The sequence below is a fragment of the Heteronotia binoei genome, chromosome 14 (genome assembly GCF_032191835.1).
Source record: "Heteronotia binoei isolate CCM8104 ecotype False Entrance Well chromosome 14, APGP_CSIRO_Hbin_v1, whole genome shotgun sequence".
Lineage (NCBI taxonomy): Eukaryota > Metazoa > Chordata > Lepidosauria > Squamata > Gekkonidae > Heteronotia > Heteronotia binoei.
The window spans coordinates 47,349,334-47,364,880 of NC_083236.1; the positions used below are offsets into that span (position 1 = coordinate 47,349,334).

At 48.1% G+C, this 15,547-nt stretch overlaps 1 protein-coding gene across 1 annotated transcript in view; it reads left to right on the top strand.

The window, feature by feature from the left end:
- The first annotated feature begins 2,438 nt into the window (after nt 1–2,438).
- LOC132582446 (neural-cadherin-like) overlaps nt 2,439–15,547 on the top strand; it is a 165,350-nt gene continuing 152,241 nt past the window's right edge. The window contains exon 1 of the mRNA XM_060254019.1: nt 2,439–2,624. The gene's annotated coding sequence lies outside the window, so the exon portion shown is untranslated. The remainder of the gene's footprint in view (nt 2,625–15,547) is intronic.

Genomic DNA, 15,547 nt, shown 5'->3' on the forward strand with positions numbered 1-15,547 from the left:
CCTCTGGAGATATCCCAGTAATGCTGTGCAAATATTTGCATTGGGCATAGATAGGAACAACGCTGCATAACTCTATGGCAGGGGTGGTCAAACTGCAACTCAGGAGCCACATGTGGCTCTTTCACACACATTGTGTGGCTCTCAAAGCTCCTACCACCCCACTGGCCAGCTTTGAGAAGGCATTTCTCTCTTTAACTCCCTTCTCCAAGCCAAACCAGATGGTGACTTGGAGAATCCATTTAAGCTTGCTTTCTTTCCACACCCCCCCCATATATTTGCCTTCCTTCCTTCCTGTCTTCCAGCTCTCAAACATCTGACATTCATATGAACATATGAAGCTGCCTTATACTGAATCAGACCTTTGGTCCATCAAAGTCAGTATTGTCTTCTCAGACTGGCAGCGGCTCTCCAGGGTCTCAAGCTGAGGTTTTTCACACCTATTTGCCTGGACCCTTTTTTGGAGATGCCAGGGATTGAACCTGGGACTTTCTGCTTCCCAAGCAGATGCTCTACCACTGAGCCACAGTCCCTCCCCTTCATGTCTTGCAGTTTGGTCACTCCTGCTATATAGCAATCCTAAACAGCCTGGTGCCTTTCTAAGCCCATTGGCGACAGATGTAACCTTGTTTTGGTACTGTAAAGGATATGGCCTTTTTGCTTCAGTGTAGGGTTGCCAGCTTTGGGTTGGCAAATTCCTGGAGATTTTTTGGGGATGGAACTTGGGGAGGGTGGGATTTGGAGATGGGTGGAACTTCAGTGGTGTATAATGCTCTAGAGACCACCCTTCCAAGCAGCCATTTTCTCCAGGGCTCTGTGACGGCTGGAGACCCGTGCAATCCCGGGAGATCTCCAGCCACCACCCGGAGGCTGACAATTCCATTAGCTGTCGCTTTAGTTTTTCCTGGAACAGGCCTGCATTTTCCCCCATTGTGGTGTTAAGCAAGCGCAATTAAAATGAAAGGGGCGCGCAGAAAGGAAAGGGTTACATTCCCTTCTCTACCCTGCTAAAACCGAAGCTCGCATCGACGTCGAAGCTCCCCCGCCTTCCAATACTGTTTAAAAGCTTCTTTAAAAAAACAGGACAAGAGTTCAAATCCCGTCCCGCGTCACGTCGGTGGCCAGAACCGCGAGCCGGACCTCAGAGGAGGCACACAGCCCGGTTTCTTGCTCCACCGACCCAGCCTTCCAGCATCCGACGGCGGCTTCCCGCGGATCCCGGAGTCTCGTCTAGATCGCTCTAACCGAGCTTCCCAAAAGCGCCCTCTGGATGCGCGGGCTTCGCGCTTTCTCCTCCCCATCCAATCGTATGCTCCCCGAGCGCGCAGCGCAGGAGCCCGACGGGTCGACTTCCGAGCAACCCAGTGTAGGCCGGGCGGGCCAGGCTCCCGGGCGAGGCGAGCGCGGCTGCAACGCGAGGATTGGCCAGGCAAATCCCCCCCCCTCCTTTCCTCCCCGTCCAGGCGCGGCGCCTCTAATCTGCCCACCCAAGCGCGCCTCCTCGGCTCCGCCCCGCCGCCCAAGGAGCATGCCGCGGAGGCAGCAGCAGCAGCAGCAGCGGCATCGCCACCACCAGCGCGGAGGCGCCATGCCCCGGCCGTCCTCCTTCCACCTGTGGCTCTTGCTATGCTGGGCGGCGACGGGTTGCTGGGGGGGAGCGGCCGCCAGGCGCCTGCCTTCCTTCGGCGGCCACGTGGCCGAGAACCGGCCGGCGGGCACCCGGGTGAGCGGCTTGACGGTGCCGCTGACCCGCCTGGGGCCGGAGCCGTGGTGCGCCAAGGTGCAAGGGCGCCGCTGGCACCTGCGCCTGCTGGGCGAGGGCCACGCGCACTTCCAGGTGGCGCTGCACGCGCGCTCCGGCCAGGTGTGGCTGCGCACCCGGCGGCCCCTCGACCGCGAGGCGCGCGCCCTCTACGCCCTGCGCCTGGCCCTCTGCTGCAAGCGCTGCGCGCCCTCCGCCGCCCCCGCTGACCCGGGCGCGCCCTCCGAGCTGGCCTCGCTGGCCGTCGCCGTCCTGGACGCCAACGACAACGCGCCCCGCTTCGCGCCCCGGCCTGGCCAGGCGGTGACGCGGCTCCGCGTGGAGGAGACCCTGGCGCTGCGGGCCCAGGTCTGGCAGGCGCGGGCTCTCGACGCCGACGCCGGGGCCAACGCCGAGCTGCGCTACTTCGCGCGCCCGCCCAGCGCCCACTTCTTCGTCGTGCCCCGCAGCGGGCGGGTGGTGCTGGTGCGCTCCCTCCTCAGCCGCCGGGCCCCCATCCCGCTCCGCCTCTTCGCCCGCGACGGCGGCCGCCCCGCCCTCCTCAGCGCCCCCCTCGACCTCGAGGTCCTGCCCCAGCCCGTCCGCCTGCCCCGACGGCGACGCCGCCGGCGACGCAGCCCCCGCGCCCTCCTCCAGCCCCCTCTGGCCCTCGCCCTCCCCGAGGACGCCCGCCCGGGGACCCTCCTGGCCACCCTGGGGCCCGCCGCTCGCTTCCCCGACGCCCGCTTCGAGGTGCTCTCGCCCCCGCCCGACCAGGCCCCCGTGCGGGTGGACGGGGAGACCGGCGAGGTCACGCTGGCCCGCGGCCTGGACCGGGAGACGGCGCCCCGCTGGGAGATCACCTGCCGCGTCCAGGAGAGAACAGGTGAGGAGGAGGAGGAGGCGGGCTTCGGTGGGAAACACCCTCTGGCGCAAACTTTGGAATCGCTCTGCGCAGACCAGACGTTCGGGTGCTTGCCTTCTGTGACTGGGGCGTCCCCAAACCCTACTGTTGGATTTTGGTTTCCCGTAGTTGGTGAGGGAGGGGCATCGTTTTGTAGGGTCAGATCTAGGGAGTTTAGCAGGGTCCCTGCTTTGGAAGAGACACCACCAAGGAAGGCTGTAGAGCAGGTGTGGCCAAACTTGCTTAACATAAGAGCCGCATAGAATTAACGTCAGATGTTTGAGAGCCACAAGACATGAAGGTCAGATGTTTGATGGGAGGGAGGGAAGCAAATAGATGGGGGAGTGGGGAGGGAGAGGTGGAAAGAAAGCAAATTTAACTTTAAATGCGCTCACCAAGCCATTGCTTGGCTTGGAGAAAAATGCATTTTTCAAGCCAGCCAATGGGGTGATGGTGGCTTTGAGAGCCCACAGTATTTGTGGAAGAGCCACATGTGGCTCCCAAGGCAGTTTGACCACCCCTGCTGTAGAGGAAGGCAATGGCGAACTGCCTCTGCTTCTCACTTGCCTTGAACACTCCTTGCTTTGGGTTGCCATAAGTTGGTTGTGATTTCACAGCGCTTACCTTTGGTACAATTGTTGGGGTCTTCCTAAAGCAGGGGTTGTTTGTTTTAGGGGTCTTCCTAAAGCAGATTTACGTATTTTGTGTATGTTCTGAATCATGCTTCAACCTAGGGTTGCCAGTTGGGTTGGGAAATTCCTGAAGATTTGGGGGTGAAGTGTGGGGAGGGAAGAGGCTTCAGTGGGGTATGATGCCATAGAGTCCATCCTCCAAAACTTTCTCTAGGGGAACTGATCTCTGTCCTCTTGGGATCAGTTGTAGTTCCGGGAGATCTCCAGGCCCCACCTGGAGGCTGGCAATCCTACATGACTTGGTTTGAAAGCTCAGTGCATGTAGAGCCAACATGGCTTCTTTTATGTTCTTATACATACGGAGCAGAGGTCCATCAGTGGCTATTAGCTACAGCGTATTGATAGAACTCTCTGGGGCAGTGATGCTCTGTAATCTTGGTGCTTCGGGGGAGGGACAGTAGGAGGGCTTCTGGTGTCCTGGCCCCACTGATGGACCTCCTGATGGCACCTGTTTTTCTGGCCACTGTGTGACACAGAGTGTTGGACTGGATGGGCCATTGGCCTGATCCAACATGGCTTCTCTTATGTTCTTAAATATCCCAAAATGATGCTTTTCATTATGAATGGAAGGGCAGCGCTACATCCATCCACCACGGGCCTCTCTTGGCCCACCTTAGTTGCACAGATATTCCAAAATGATGCTTTTATTTATTAAAGGCCAATGCTACATCCACCATGGACCTGCCCTGGCCCACCTTAGTTGCACAAGTTGGGGTGGGTGGGGGCACAGTGGGAGGGCTTCTAGTGTCCTGGGCCCACTGGTGGACCTCCTGATGGAGCCTGGTTTTTTTGGCCACTGTGTGACACAGAGTTTTGGACTGAATGGGCCATTGGCCTGATCCAACATGGCTTCTCTTATGTTCTTAGACTGTTTAAAAATTGAAAATATAATTTAGCCCCTTCTCCAAACTCCCCAGTATTGCTTAGCCTCTGGGCAGAAAGAGGAGTCACATGGGTCTACGGAAGCCACTGAGGGCTACTCTGCCCTGCAAGTTCTATCAGTTTAATACCAACTTCTCCCTAGTACTCTCCTATGAATTTTAGGTTGCTGAAAGAACCGAGAAACCTGTATTTGAGATTCCTAATCCTTTTTGGGCAATAACAGTCCTCCAAATCCAGTGGGAATAGGAATACCTATTAAACCAGGTCACATGTTAATAACATTTGAGAATCCACTTATGAGCTATTTAGATGTGCCGTACATTAAGAACATGATATTACAGCTAGTACATGTATTGTCTTTGTGGTGTTACCTGCTGTTTCTGTGTGGCTGTTTCATATCCGTTGGAGTCAATATCCCACTCTGATAACAAAGGTCATGAGGAGGCCATGTCACATGCCCTTCCCATGTGGTTTCCTGTTACATACCTTGCCAGAAGAGGCAGAAACAGCAGTCATGCTGATAAAGTAGTGAGAACCAGCCCAACTGGTGGTCTACCTGGCTGTGATGGAATTGAAGAAAATCTGTTTCATCTGTTGGGAAAGAGAGGTGCTGATTCAATACATTTGGCTCTTTCCAGATTTACACAGCAGTTGTGTCTCTCTTTGTGCTGATCTCCATTGTTGCAAAAAAATGGGGCGATAGAATTGCAGCACAAACAACAGAGTCCAGAACATTGTGAAAGTCCTGTGCAATGTATTTCCTTTATTTTAGCTTCTTACAGTGGTATTCACCAAGCATTCAACATAAAAGATAGTCCCATGTGGAGCTCTCTAGGCCAGAGATAACTGATTTCCCAGTTCCTGGAGGATGCTCTGTTCTCCAAAATCTAGTCTGAGGACCAGGAGGCCAGCCTCTTTTGTGGATAGTCTGGCTGTAATACCATTGCTGTCCTTTGGGGGTAAGGGCATTGGTGTTACGGAGGGCATGTGCTAGAGGGGAGAAGCTGTGGCTCAGTGGAAGAGTTTCTGCTTTGCATCTGGAAGGTCCCAGGTTCACTTCCCAGCAGTTCCAGTTAAAAGTACCAGACAGGAGGTGATGTGAAGGACCTGAGATTTGGGAGAGCCAGTACCACTGTGAGAAGATAATAGTGGCCTTGAAGGACTGATAATTTCATTCAGTATGAGACAGCTTCATATGCGTTCATTCATGTGAATGGTATGAATGAAGTTATTAGTGGAGGGGTGGGGCTTAGGAAAGGATGCTTCTGAGACGTGATCCTCTGGAGATCGATTGTCATTGGTTCTTGCCTTTAAGAAACAACGATGTGGCAGTACCGTCTGAACCACACAGCATTGGCTCATTTGCTTCTCAGTGTAGCTGTTGATTAAAAAAAAAAAAAGGGAAGCCCCCTGCATAAGCGCCAGTTGTTTCCAACTTTGGCGTGATGTCGCATCACAATGTTTTCACAGCAGATTTTCACGGGGTGGTTTGCCATTGCCTTCCCCACTCATCTACACTTTCCCCGCAGCTGGTTCTGGCAGGACATGGTGGCTGGTTCTGCTTCTTTCAGCAGCAACCGTATTGTGGCTGTGCTCACCCCATGGTGTCAGAATTCCAAAAGTGCCCCCAGGTTCATAAAGGTTGCTAACTCTGGCATGGTCCGAAATAGAGTTTAAAAGGTGCAGGCACCCAATTGTTACCAACTCAAAGAGTGATGTCACATCATCACTTTTTCACGGCAGACTTTTTACAGGGTGGTTTGCCATTGCCTTTTCCAGTCATCTACCCTTTATCCCCAGCAAGCTGGGTACTCATTGTACCGACCTTGGAAGGATGGAAGGCTGAGTCAACCTGAGCCAGCTACCAGAATCCAGCTTCTGCTGGAATCAAACTCAGGTTGTGAGCAGAGAGCTCAGACAGCAGTACTGCAGCTTTACCACTCTGTGCAATGGGGCTGCTTTTGATTAGGACATGTTATAGATATACCTTGAAGAAGCCCTGTGCTGACTTATCCTCACATTCAGCCAATCGTGATGTTGTGTTTGGGAGAGACAAGGGACCACTGCCTCCCACCAGCACTCTCATTGATTATATCTTCTGTACCCAAGGCTAATGAACAAGTTGTATGCAAGCGAGGTCTGGAATGTCCACAGAGGTAACATACAATTTTAATAAATAGATATATAAAAATCTATCATGCTGCATTGTTCTCTGGGAGGTAATAGAAAATCACAAGCCATTTGGTGTATCTGTTTCTCTCTTTTGAGAGAACCCCCAACTTCTAGTCTGGGTGACTTCACTTGCTGCAGTATCCATAAGGGTATATCGGACGGTACAGCTGTCCAGAGCACTGGTATGATAGATCACATGGCTTCTTGGGAGTTTTAAAAAGTTCTTATTACTGATATTGGAGAAATTGCTTCAGTGTAAGTGGTGGTAAGGCTTCAGCCTTTCAGAACCAGTTTGGTGTAATGGTTAAGAGCACGGACTTTAATCTGGGAGAACCAGGTTTGATTCCCCACTCCTCCATTTGCACCTGCTGGTGACCTTGGGCAAGCCACAGTTCTCTCAGAGCTGTTTTTTTCAAGAGGAATTGTCTTGGAGCTCTCTCAGCCCCATCTGCTTCACAGGGTATCTCCCCCCCCCTCACAACAGACACCCTGTGAGGTGGGTGGGGCTAAGAGAGCTCTTGCACCAGCTGCCCTTTCAAGGACAATTCCTACTCGAGCTGTGACTGACCCAAGGCCATTCCAGCAGGTGCAAGTGGAGGAGTGGAGAATCAAACCCGGTTCTCCCAGATAAGAGCCCACACACTTAACCACTACATCAAAAAGATGTTCTGGAACTAGATTTTCTGAACGTTTAATGATCAGTGTCATTTTCTGGATTTTGGTTTTTGCTAAAAACTTTGAACCTTCTTGCACTTTTTTTTTTAATCAAACAACACAAACTCAAAAATACTGTTTTTCTTTTTCAGCCCCCCTGAGGAGCAGTTTAAAGAGACTCACCTTACATGTATGAGTACCTCAACACAACACATGTGTGCTCTGTGCATGTGTGTTCCTATCCAAGCACAAAATGATAAGAAGGCTTGTGGTCCTTTGAAATGACTGTCCCTTGCTCTCAAATGAGGGCCCATTTTAGAAATGTTCATTATCCCAATAAATTGTCCCATTTCTTTTTAAAAAGTTTTGTGGGCTGAACTGCAGGAGGGTTGAATTATACAAGGCCATGTCCCCATGTCCTCCCAGTGAAAGTGCCCCCGCTTTGAAGCAGTAAATTTCTGCTTGGGAATTCCTTTTAACAGTACCATGGGACTGGTGTGGTGCAGGACAGAAGGGCTCCTGCCTTCTCCCAGTGCCATTTGTCCAACACAAAATGATGCTGGGTGGGCTTGTTGGCAGTAAGCCTGGAGCATTTTGGGTTGGAAAAAATGACATGGGAGAAGGCAGAAATCTCACAGACTGATGGTCCCAACCATAATTAGGGCTCTGTGGTACTGTTAAAAGGAATTTCCTGGTGGGAACTCACTTCTTCAAAATGGGTGCTCTTGCGGATGTGATCTTGTAGTACAGAATTTGAGGCCTGCTCTTAGGCTTGCCAACCCCTAGCTTGGGGTGGGGAATTCTTCACACCCAGCTGGTGTTCCCTTCTAGCTAGCTGCTGCTCAGCTAGCTAGAAGGGGAACAAATGGCAGCAACCAAAGAACACCAGCAGTGTCCTGACGTGCTGATGTTACTCCCTGTGCACCTGGAAGTGATCTCAGTGTGTCACTGATGATGTCATGTCACTCCATCACTTGTAAGTTCTGCCTACTGGCCCAGTGGCAGTCAGATTACCAGTTGGCCTGGAACAAAATGTCCTGTCACCTTTATTAGAAGCTTAATGTGTGGAAATGAGTAGTTGAAGCTTGTCATGGCTTGGAGAGAGATAAGGTAACACCCAGGTCATTAATCTCCAGGCCATTTGGCAACCCTAAGATGGTAATGAGGGGGCAGAGTGCTGAGGTGGTTAACTGGAACTGGACTGTATCACTTCAGACAGAGGTGGGGGGTTACATTTCTTTGAAGCTTCTCCCCATGAATTATTCCTTACAGATGGTAAAAACAAGAGCAGCATGCAAAAGGCTAGGTTAGAACCTTTATCCACGAGGAGTTAATTTTTAATTTTTTGGGAGGTTCTAGTTGGGAGAGCATTATGTATGTGATTCCCCCAGTCCAGAGCTCCCAGTTCCCTTCTGAGGGCATTCCCCATGCCCAGCTTTTGTTTGCTGCTGCTGCCCCTGCAACTGGTGGGAGAAAAATAATGGAGAAAAACACTGCCAGTGGTGATGTGACCTCACTTTCAGGGAAAACCTAGAAGTGGCATCAGTCCCCTCTACGAATTGCTGGAAAATCTATGGTTTTACTACAGACTTTCCAGTGATTCCTAGAAGGTGTGATGTCAGTTCCAGGTTTCCCCTGGAAATGATGTCACACCACACTGACGCTACTGTTGTTCATGCACCCATTGGACTTCCATCAGTTGCCAGCTGGTAACCCTAGCACAGCCTGAAGTAGCCACAGCCCATTTTATCTTCTCAGAATTCTACCACCTCATTCTGTTGCATTTGTAGACCAAGCCTTCAGTTCTGAATTGCTTCATTGTTAGGCAAAAAGGTAAAGGTAGTCCCCTGTGGAAGCACCAGGTCATTACCAACCCATGGGGTGATGTCACATCAGGAGATTTTCTTGGCAGACTTTTTATGGGGTGGTTTGCCATTGCCTTCCCCAGTCATCTACACTTTATCCCCCAGCAAGCTGGGTACTCATTTTACCAACCTTGGAAGGATGGAAGGCTGAGTCAACCTTGAGCTAGCTACCTGAACACAGCTTCCACTGGGATTGAACTCAGGTCATGGGCAGAGCTTGGACTGCAGTCCTGCAGCTTACTCTGTGTCATGAGGCTCCCTTCATTGTTAGGTACAAGCCTACAATTAGACCTTACCTCTCTAGTATCTTTTCCTCACAGCTCTCAATTCTGACTTGTTTTCTCCTCATGGAGTTTCTTTTCCCCTCAGACCTCTAGTCTGTCCCAGCTAATCTACCTCTCTTCTGCTTATCCCACTTGTGAAACGGGTGAAATCCTTGAAGAGAGCTGAAGAGAGTAGAGGTATATGTAAATTTTCTGTTTGCTGCATTATAGAATACAATACGAACACTATGAAAGAGTAGACCCATCAATGCCTCTTCTGCTGTGTAGAAATTTTTCTTTGAGGTGGATCTTTTCAAAGTGGCAGGGACTGTCTTTTATTCTAAGAACAATCTATTCAACTGGGAGGTTGCCGCCTTGGAATTGGCTTTAATTTTTATTTAATGGAACTCAGACTAGCACATCTTGCTATCGTGTCTCCTTTTCATGAGCCCCAAAGACTTCTACAGGAGGTCTTCAGGGTTGTCAGAAAGAGAGAACTTTTCAGTAGTGGTTTCCATCTTGCCATTTTATTTCCCTGCAGGCTTATCTAAAAGTGTTGGGTTAGCTTCTTGAAGCGTCTCTAATCTACAGCCTGTTTTTCCTCCACAGCAAATCGGTTTTCTATAATGTTTTCAGGCAGTCCTTGTCAACTGAAGTAGCAGTAGTAGATAAAGAACAGTACATCACAAGGAAAAAAAAAAGGTCGATTCTAGAAGTAACTGTTTTCAGAACTACTGGTTTATCCTGAGGCCACATGACAGCTGTTGTATTGCCAGCAATAGTAAATTGCTTACAGAAAAATTCCACAATATTTAAAAGAAAAAAGGCTGGTGTCTGCATATATAGTAGAAAATTCACTGTACATTACATATAAAAACTCAAAGAACAATGCAAATCAGTATGAAATGTCTCTATTGAACATGACTGTCTTTTTTTTTTGTGTGAGTGAAATGTTTTTTGAGGGAAAACTTTCTACTTCATCTTAATTAAAATTACTAGCGACCACTGGGATAAGCTTGTCTGAGGGGCTGGAACTGGCTCATAATCCACGTATTGGTGATTTCTGTACAGTTTATCTGTCCTGGATTCAGTGGTATTATGAAAGTTTTCCCCCAACCTCTCCACAGCAGTGCAGTGTATTTGCGTGCCTCTGAGAGTTTCCCTGGCTTTTCCGTAGTCTTTCTCAAATTGTTGTAGTGTTTGGGAAAGATTCCAGTAGAATGAGGATGGCTGCTGTATGTGTGGGAGAATTTTGCTATTCCTGCCCACATGGCAGCCATTTTCCCATCCCATATCAGCTATTTCTTCCCCTCATCCCCCTTACCTGTGCCTTTTTTTGTTTCATAAAAAAATTCATCCGTTTCAATTGTTAAAGCAGTATACAGTTACAACAACAAATGTAATTGGTTCTGTAAATTCCAAACTTTTATTAAAAAGAAAGAAGTCTCTTGCCCCTTTGTGGAGGTCTAAAGGAAAAGATATATCTCTGCAAAGGAAGAGACTAGAGATTTAAACAAAGAAGTGAAAGCTGGAAGTTGCAGAACCTGTTGCCCTTATAATAGTACATTGATATGAAATCGACAATTTAAAACAAGATCGAAGAAGACATAGTGGGCTGGGGCTGGTAAACTGCAGAGGAACCTGACATGTGAAGTTCCCGTTGCTGCTGTGCTGTATTGGTAGCCACACCAGCAATGGGGAAACTGCACAAGTCTGTTCCAGTGTGGAAGCCACTAATGTGGGACTTTTTGGAGAGCCAGCATAGTGTGGAGGTTAAAAGCAGTGGGCTCTAATCTGGAGAATTGGGTTTGAATCCCCACTCCTCCACAGGAAACCTGCTGTGGGTGACCATGGGCCATTCTCAGTTCTCTCTCAATGCCACCTACCTCACAAGGTGCCTGTTGTGGGGAGAGGAAGGGAAGATTGTAAGGTGAGACTCTTTAGGGTAGAGAAAAGCAGGATATAAAAAACAACTCTTCTCCTGATTCAGTTGAGACCGTAAACCTTGATTTTGTGTGACGTCAGTGACTCGTATTCCGAGTTTTTAACATTGACAGGTGTTTACATCAAGCAAAAATGGCTAACCCCTTTCTACGGATAGTAGGCTGCCAAATCTGACAATAATTAGCATTTATTTAGCATGTTCAAGGGCTCAGAGCATTTCATATGCATTACCTCGGTAATCCTTGTAATAGTCCTAGTAAGTTAGACCAGTATTATTATCCTCATATTGCAGATTGGGAGGGGGGAGGGGAAATGAGTCTGAGGCTTGAGGCTACCTAATGAATGCATACCCAGGATGGGAGTTGAATGCCCATTTAGCCACCAATGCTACCCACTTCTCTGCCGCTCCTTAGTTCTACCTTTTTTTGTTTACCGAATGAAATATTGTTGCACCAGCATAAGCTCTCTACATGAAAAGCATACTGTGTACTTATATGCATATAACATTTGATTGGCAGTATTCTGTCTGCCCACTGAAAGGAAGTGAAAGAGGCTTTAGCTAAGGAATGAGCATTAATGTTTTAACATTACTCTGACATTTAATTTTAAGAAGGAACCAGATTTCCATTAATGTTTGGGTGGGAATACGTGAAAGATCCTTTCTCCTTAATCCCCTGTCATCTCGAGCTTCTATGACCTTCCTTCATCCCTTGGTATTAGCTTCGTAATCCTCTCTTGTTCGCTTCTCCCCCCCCCCCTTTTCTTATCAAGGGATTTACTTTGGGCGATTCCACCCCCCACCCCGGCCTCCGAGTAGGTAATGCCGATCTTGTTATATTTTATTTAAGCACATATTTCTGTCTCTTAAGCCATGCATGCTATAGAGAGTTACAGATCTAGTATTTGAATATTTTATAGTGTGGAGATTTAACGAAAGCAAAGGATCCTGAGTTTTTACTTGAGGTTTTGCTCTCTTACAAGCTCTGTCAATTTGCACGTGTGTTCTGTGCTGTGACCTGTCCTGGGTTTGACCCCTGGATGAAGACAGCCTTGAGGAAGAGAGAGGGTCATATATTCACCTTAAAGTTCCCCAATGAAGGCCCAGGTAGTCCAATATGATACAAAACCATAACCTGACCCTATTTTATCAGATATGAAGTCAAAATTGGGCTTCTGAGATTTTGGTCTTCAGTTACCTAGAGTCACACACAGGATTGCTAGGTCCCTCCTGGCCACTGGCAATGGGTGTGAGGAATAGGGTTGCCAGCTCCAGGTCAGGAAACACCTGCGGATTTAGGGGTGGAGCTTGGAGAGGACAGGGACTGTCCAAAGCATCCATTTTCTCCATGGAACTGATTTCTGTAGTCTGGATATGAGCTGTAATTCCTGGGGATCCCTGGGTCCCACCTGGAGGCTGGCATCACTAGCCATATCTTGGGAATGTTGTAGATGAGAACCAAAAACTGAGGCTGAGCACCAAAAGTGGCCTAAAGCACTGTGCACCATGAAGACATCAGATCCGCCTCATTTGTCTGCTTCACTGAGATTGTGGTTGAGCCTCAAAAATCCACAGGTGAAAGGGCAGGACCTATTATCCTGTATTTATTTACTCATTTTCAGGTAAGATGTTGATGTGGTTTCCAGACCTACTTTGAACAGTAGCCATGTTCCTAGAAGCCTAGCTGTTCTTTCAGGACGTTGAAGAAATCGTTGCCTCACACCAGTGAGAAGCTGCCAGCTGCCTGATGTGATTCTTATCTCTCGTGAGCTGATTCCCTCATCATTTGTACTCATTGTTCTTTGGAGTTAGTTGTAGGGGTTTTGACAAGCATAGCCCAATATGGGTTATACTACTTACAGAAAAAAAAACGGCAAAACATTTGAAAATCGTCTTGCCTCTTTGCTCTTTCTAGTAGCAGGCTGAAGGAGCTGGTTTTTTACTCTGTAATTTAGGATGGAATGACATCAGAAGTCATGTGACTTTGAGCCAGTCATAAAGCAGATTCAAATTTGAACAAGGCTTTGGGATCTCTGGGATTCAGAACTGAGGAAACAGGTTGAATCCACATGGTTGCTGCAAGGGCCTTAATGGTAGAAAACAACCCAAGATGGAATAAGAAGGGTCTATTACAGTTTTAGCACACTCAAGAGCAATACTGAAATAATATGATACTATAAAGGGAAAATTAAAATATCTTGTGTACAGGGACATTGTTGCTGTGGTTGGGAGATACACGCAAACTATTACATGCTCCCTGTTTCCTTAAGCAAAGAAATGCTGCGATGACAGCAGGTTAACAGCACAATCCTGAACACGGCTAAATTCGTCTATGCCTGTTGATTTCAGTGGATTTAGAAGGGTGTCATTCTGCTTCAGACAGCATTGACCTTTTTGGCACACAGCTTGCCTCGCAGTCACAATCCTGTTCCCTCCGCAGTGTCTGTTGGATTTCCCACCATCTGCACTGGAGTTACAGGAAGTGCTGCGGCTTTTGCGTAGCAAACGTAAACTGGGTTTTAGTGGTTTACGTTTGCTACGCAAAAGCTGCAGCACTTCCTGTAACTTCGGCGCAGATGGTGGGAAATCTGACCAGACGCTGCAGAGGGAACAGGATTGTGACTGTGAGGTGAGCTGTGTGCGAAAACGGTTATTGTTACCTTTGGAGGCAGGAACATTGGAAACTTACGGTGTTTTCTAATACATTCTAATACATAGAATTTTACATTCTAGTATGGAAGCAGAGCAAAAGGAGCCCTGTGGTGCAAAGTGGTAAGCTGCAGTACTGCAGTCCAAGCTCTGCTCATGACCTGAGTTTGATCCTGGCGGAAGCTGGGTTCAAGTAGCCAGCTCAAGGTTGACTCAGCCTTCCATCCTTCCGAGGTTGGCAAAGTGAGTACCCAGCTTGCTGGGGGCAAAGTGTAGATGACTGGGGAAGGAAATGGCAAACCACCCCGTAACAAAAAGTCTGCCAAGAAAACATCGTGATGTGACGTCACCCCTTGAGTCGGTAACAACTTGGTGCATGCATAGGGGACTACCTTTACCTTTTTATGGAAGCAGGGCATAAAGGAAGCAATGAGATGCTCCTTCATTGGGTAGTAGATATCCAGAGAGGTACTTGTAGAACTTGCTCAAGTTCACTCCAGCTAGAAACAATCAGCTCTCCTCTTTTTTTGTTTAAAACTGTGTTTTTCTGCTGCCTTTCTCTGTCACTTCAGCTGCTTGGATAGCAACTTCATTAAACTCTGGTGGGTGTCTCGTTCAAAACTTTGACAGGACAGCCCCACCTATTAAAAGGCAGTTCCCCAAAGCATTAACTTCCAAGAGATGTAATAATGGTTGGCCATCTTGGACTGTAAATCAGCAGTCCTCCTAAAACAAGGATGGTCAGCTAGAAGCTTTAACAATGCAGAATAACCATAGGTTTGCTTTCTTCGTACTGTGAGAGTATATTTCTGGTTTTTTCTCCCCCCAATTTGTTATCTTGGCATGTTTCCAACTTTCACTGCAACTGAATATAAATGAGGCAAAGTTGAGGAAACAAAGCTGGTTCTCTGTGGTCTTTAGAGTTTTGTGCACACAGGAGATTTAGATAGGACATCTCTCACTGCAGGCAGTCAGATTAGAAACATCTTTGTGAAACGACTTGCGTTTGAGCACCAAAGCTGTTTAGACCTGCTGGCTATTTGTTCCTTTTTCAAACATTTAATTTCTGCAGAAGACGTTGGCTCTCTTTAAAAAAAAAAAACTTTAACTGAATTTCAGCACAAATCTGTTAATCTGGCGACAGATGTAAATTGCTGACCATATGGGTTAAGTCTGTCTGTTTTTAAAGCTGGTTTGTAACATTTCAAATAAGAGGCCAACTGGTCAGACCACACGATGTCTGTTTCCCTTGAATTGAATTCCCTTAAACAGTCAGAACGTGGCTTGTCTTGATTTCTGTTTTTCCCATTAGCCTTCCAAGATGAAGAATTGTTTTTTCTACTCCAGGGTTTCCCAAACTTTTCTTTCCCATGGCCCAGTTATTTTTATACTTCTTTGTGACCCACTAAAATTTGGGGGTGGAGTCAGGAGACTTTGGGTGTGGAGCCGGTAGACAGGAATTATGTCATTTCCTGTGGTGTCAAGGACCAAGTGATGTCACTTCCAGGGCACACTGAACCAAAACTCTACCTTTTCCTGTGATGTCACTTCTAGGGCACTCCCCCAAATCTTCCTCTTCTTTGGAAGTAAATTCGTTTTCAGAAAAAAATCTCTGAAACTCATGCTGAGCCAAAATGGGGGTGGAGAGTGGGCAGTCCTCTCTTCTCACCCCCACATCTGCATGCACCTATCTGTGTATTCTTCTCCAGCATGCAAGCACTCCTAATGCCCATGTTCAATTGCCTGTACCACTTACACATCCCTTCCTCAACAGCACTGGCCAGTG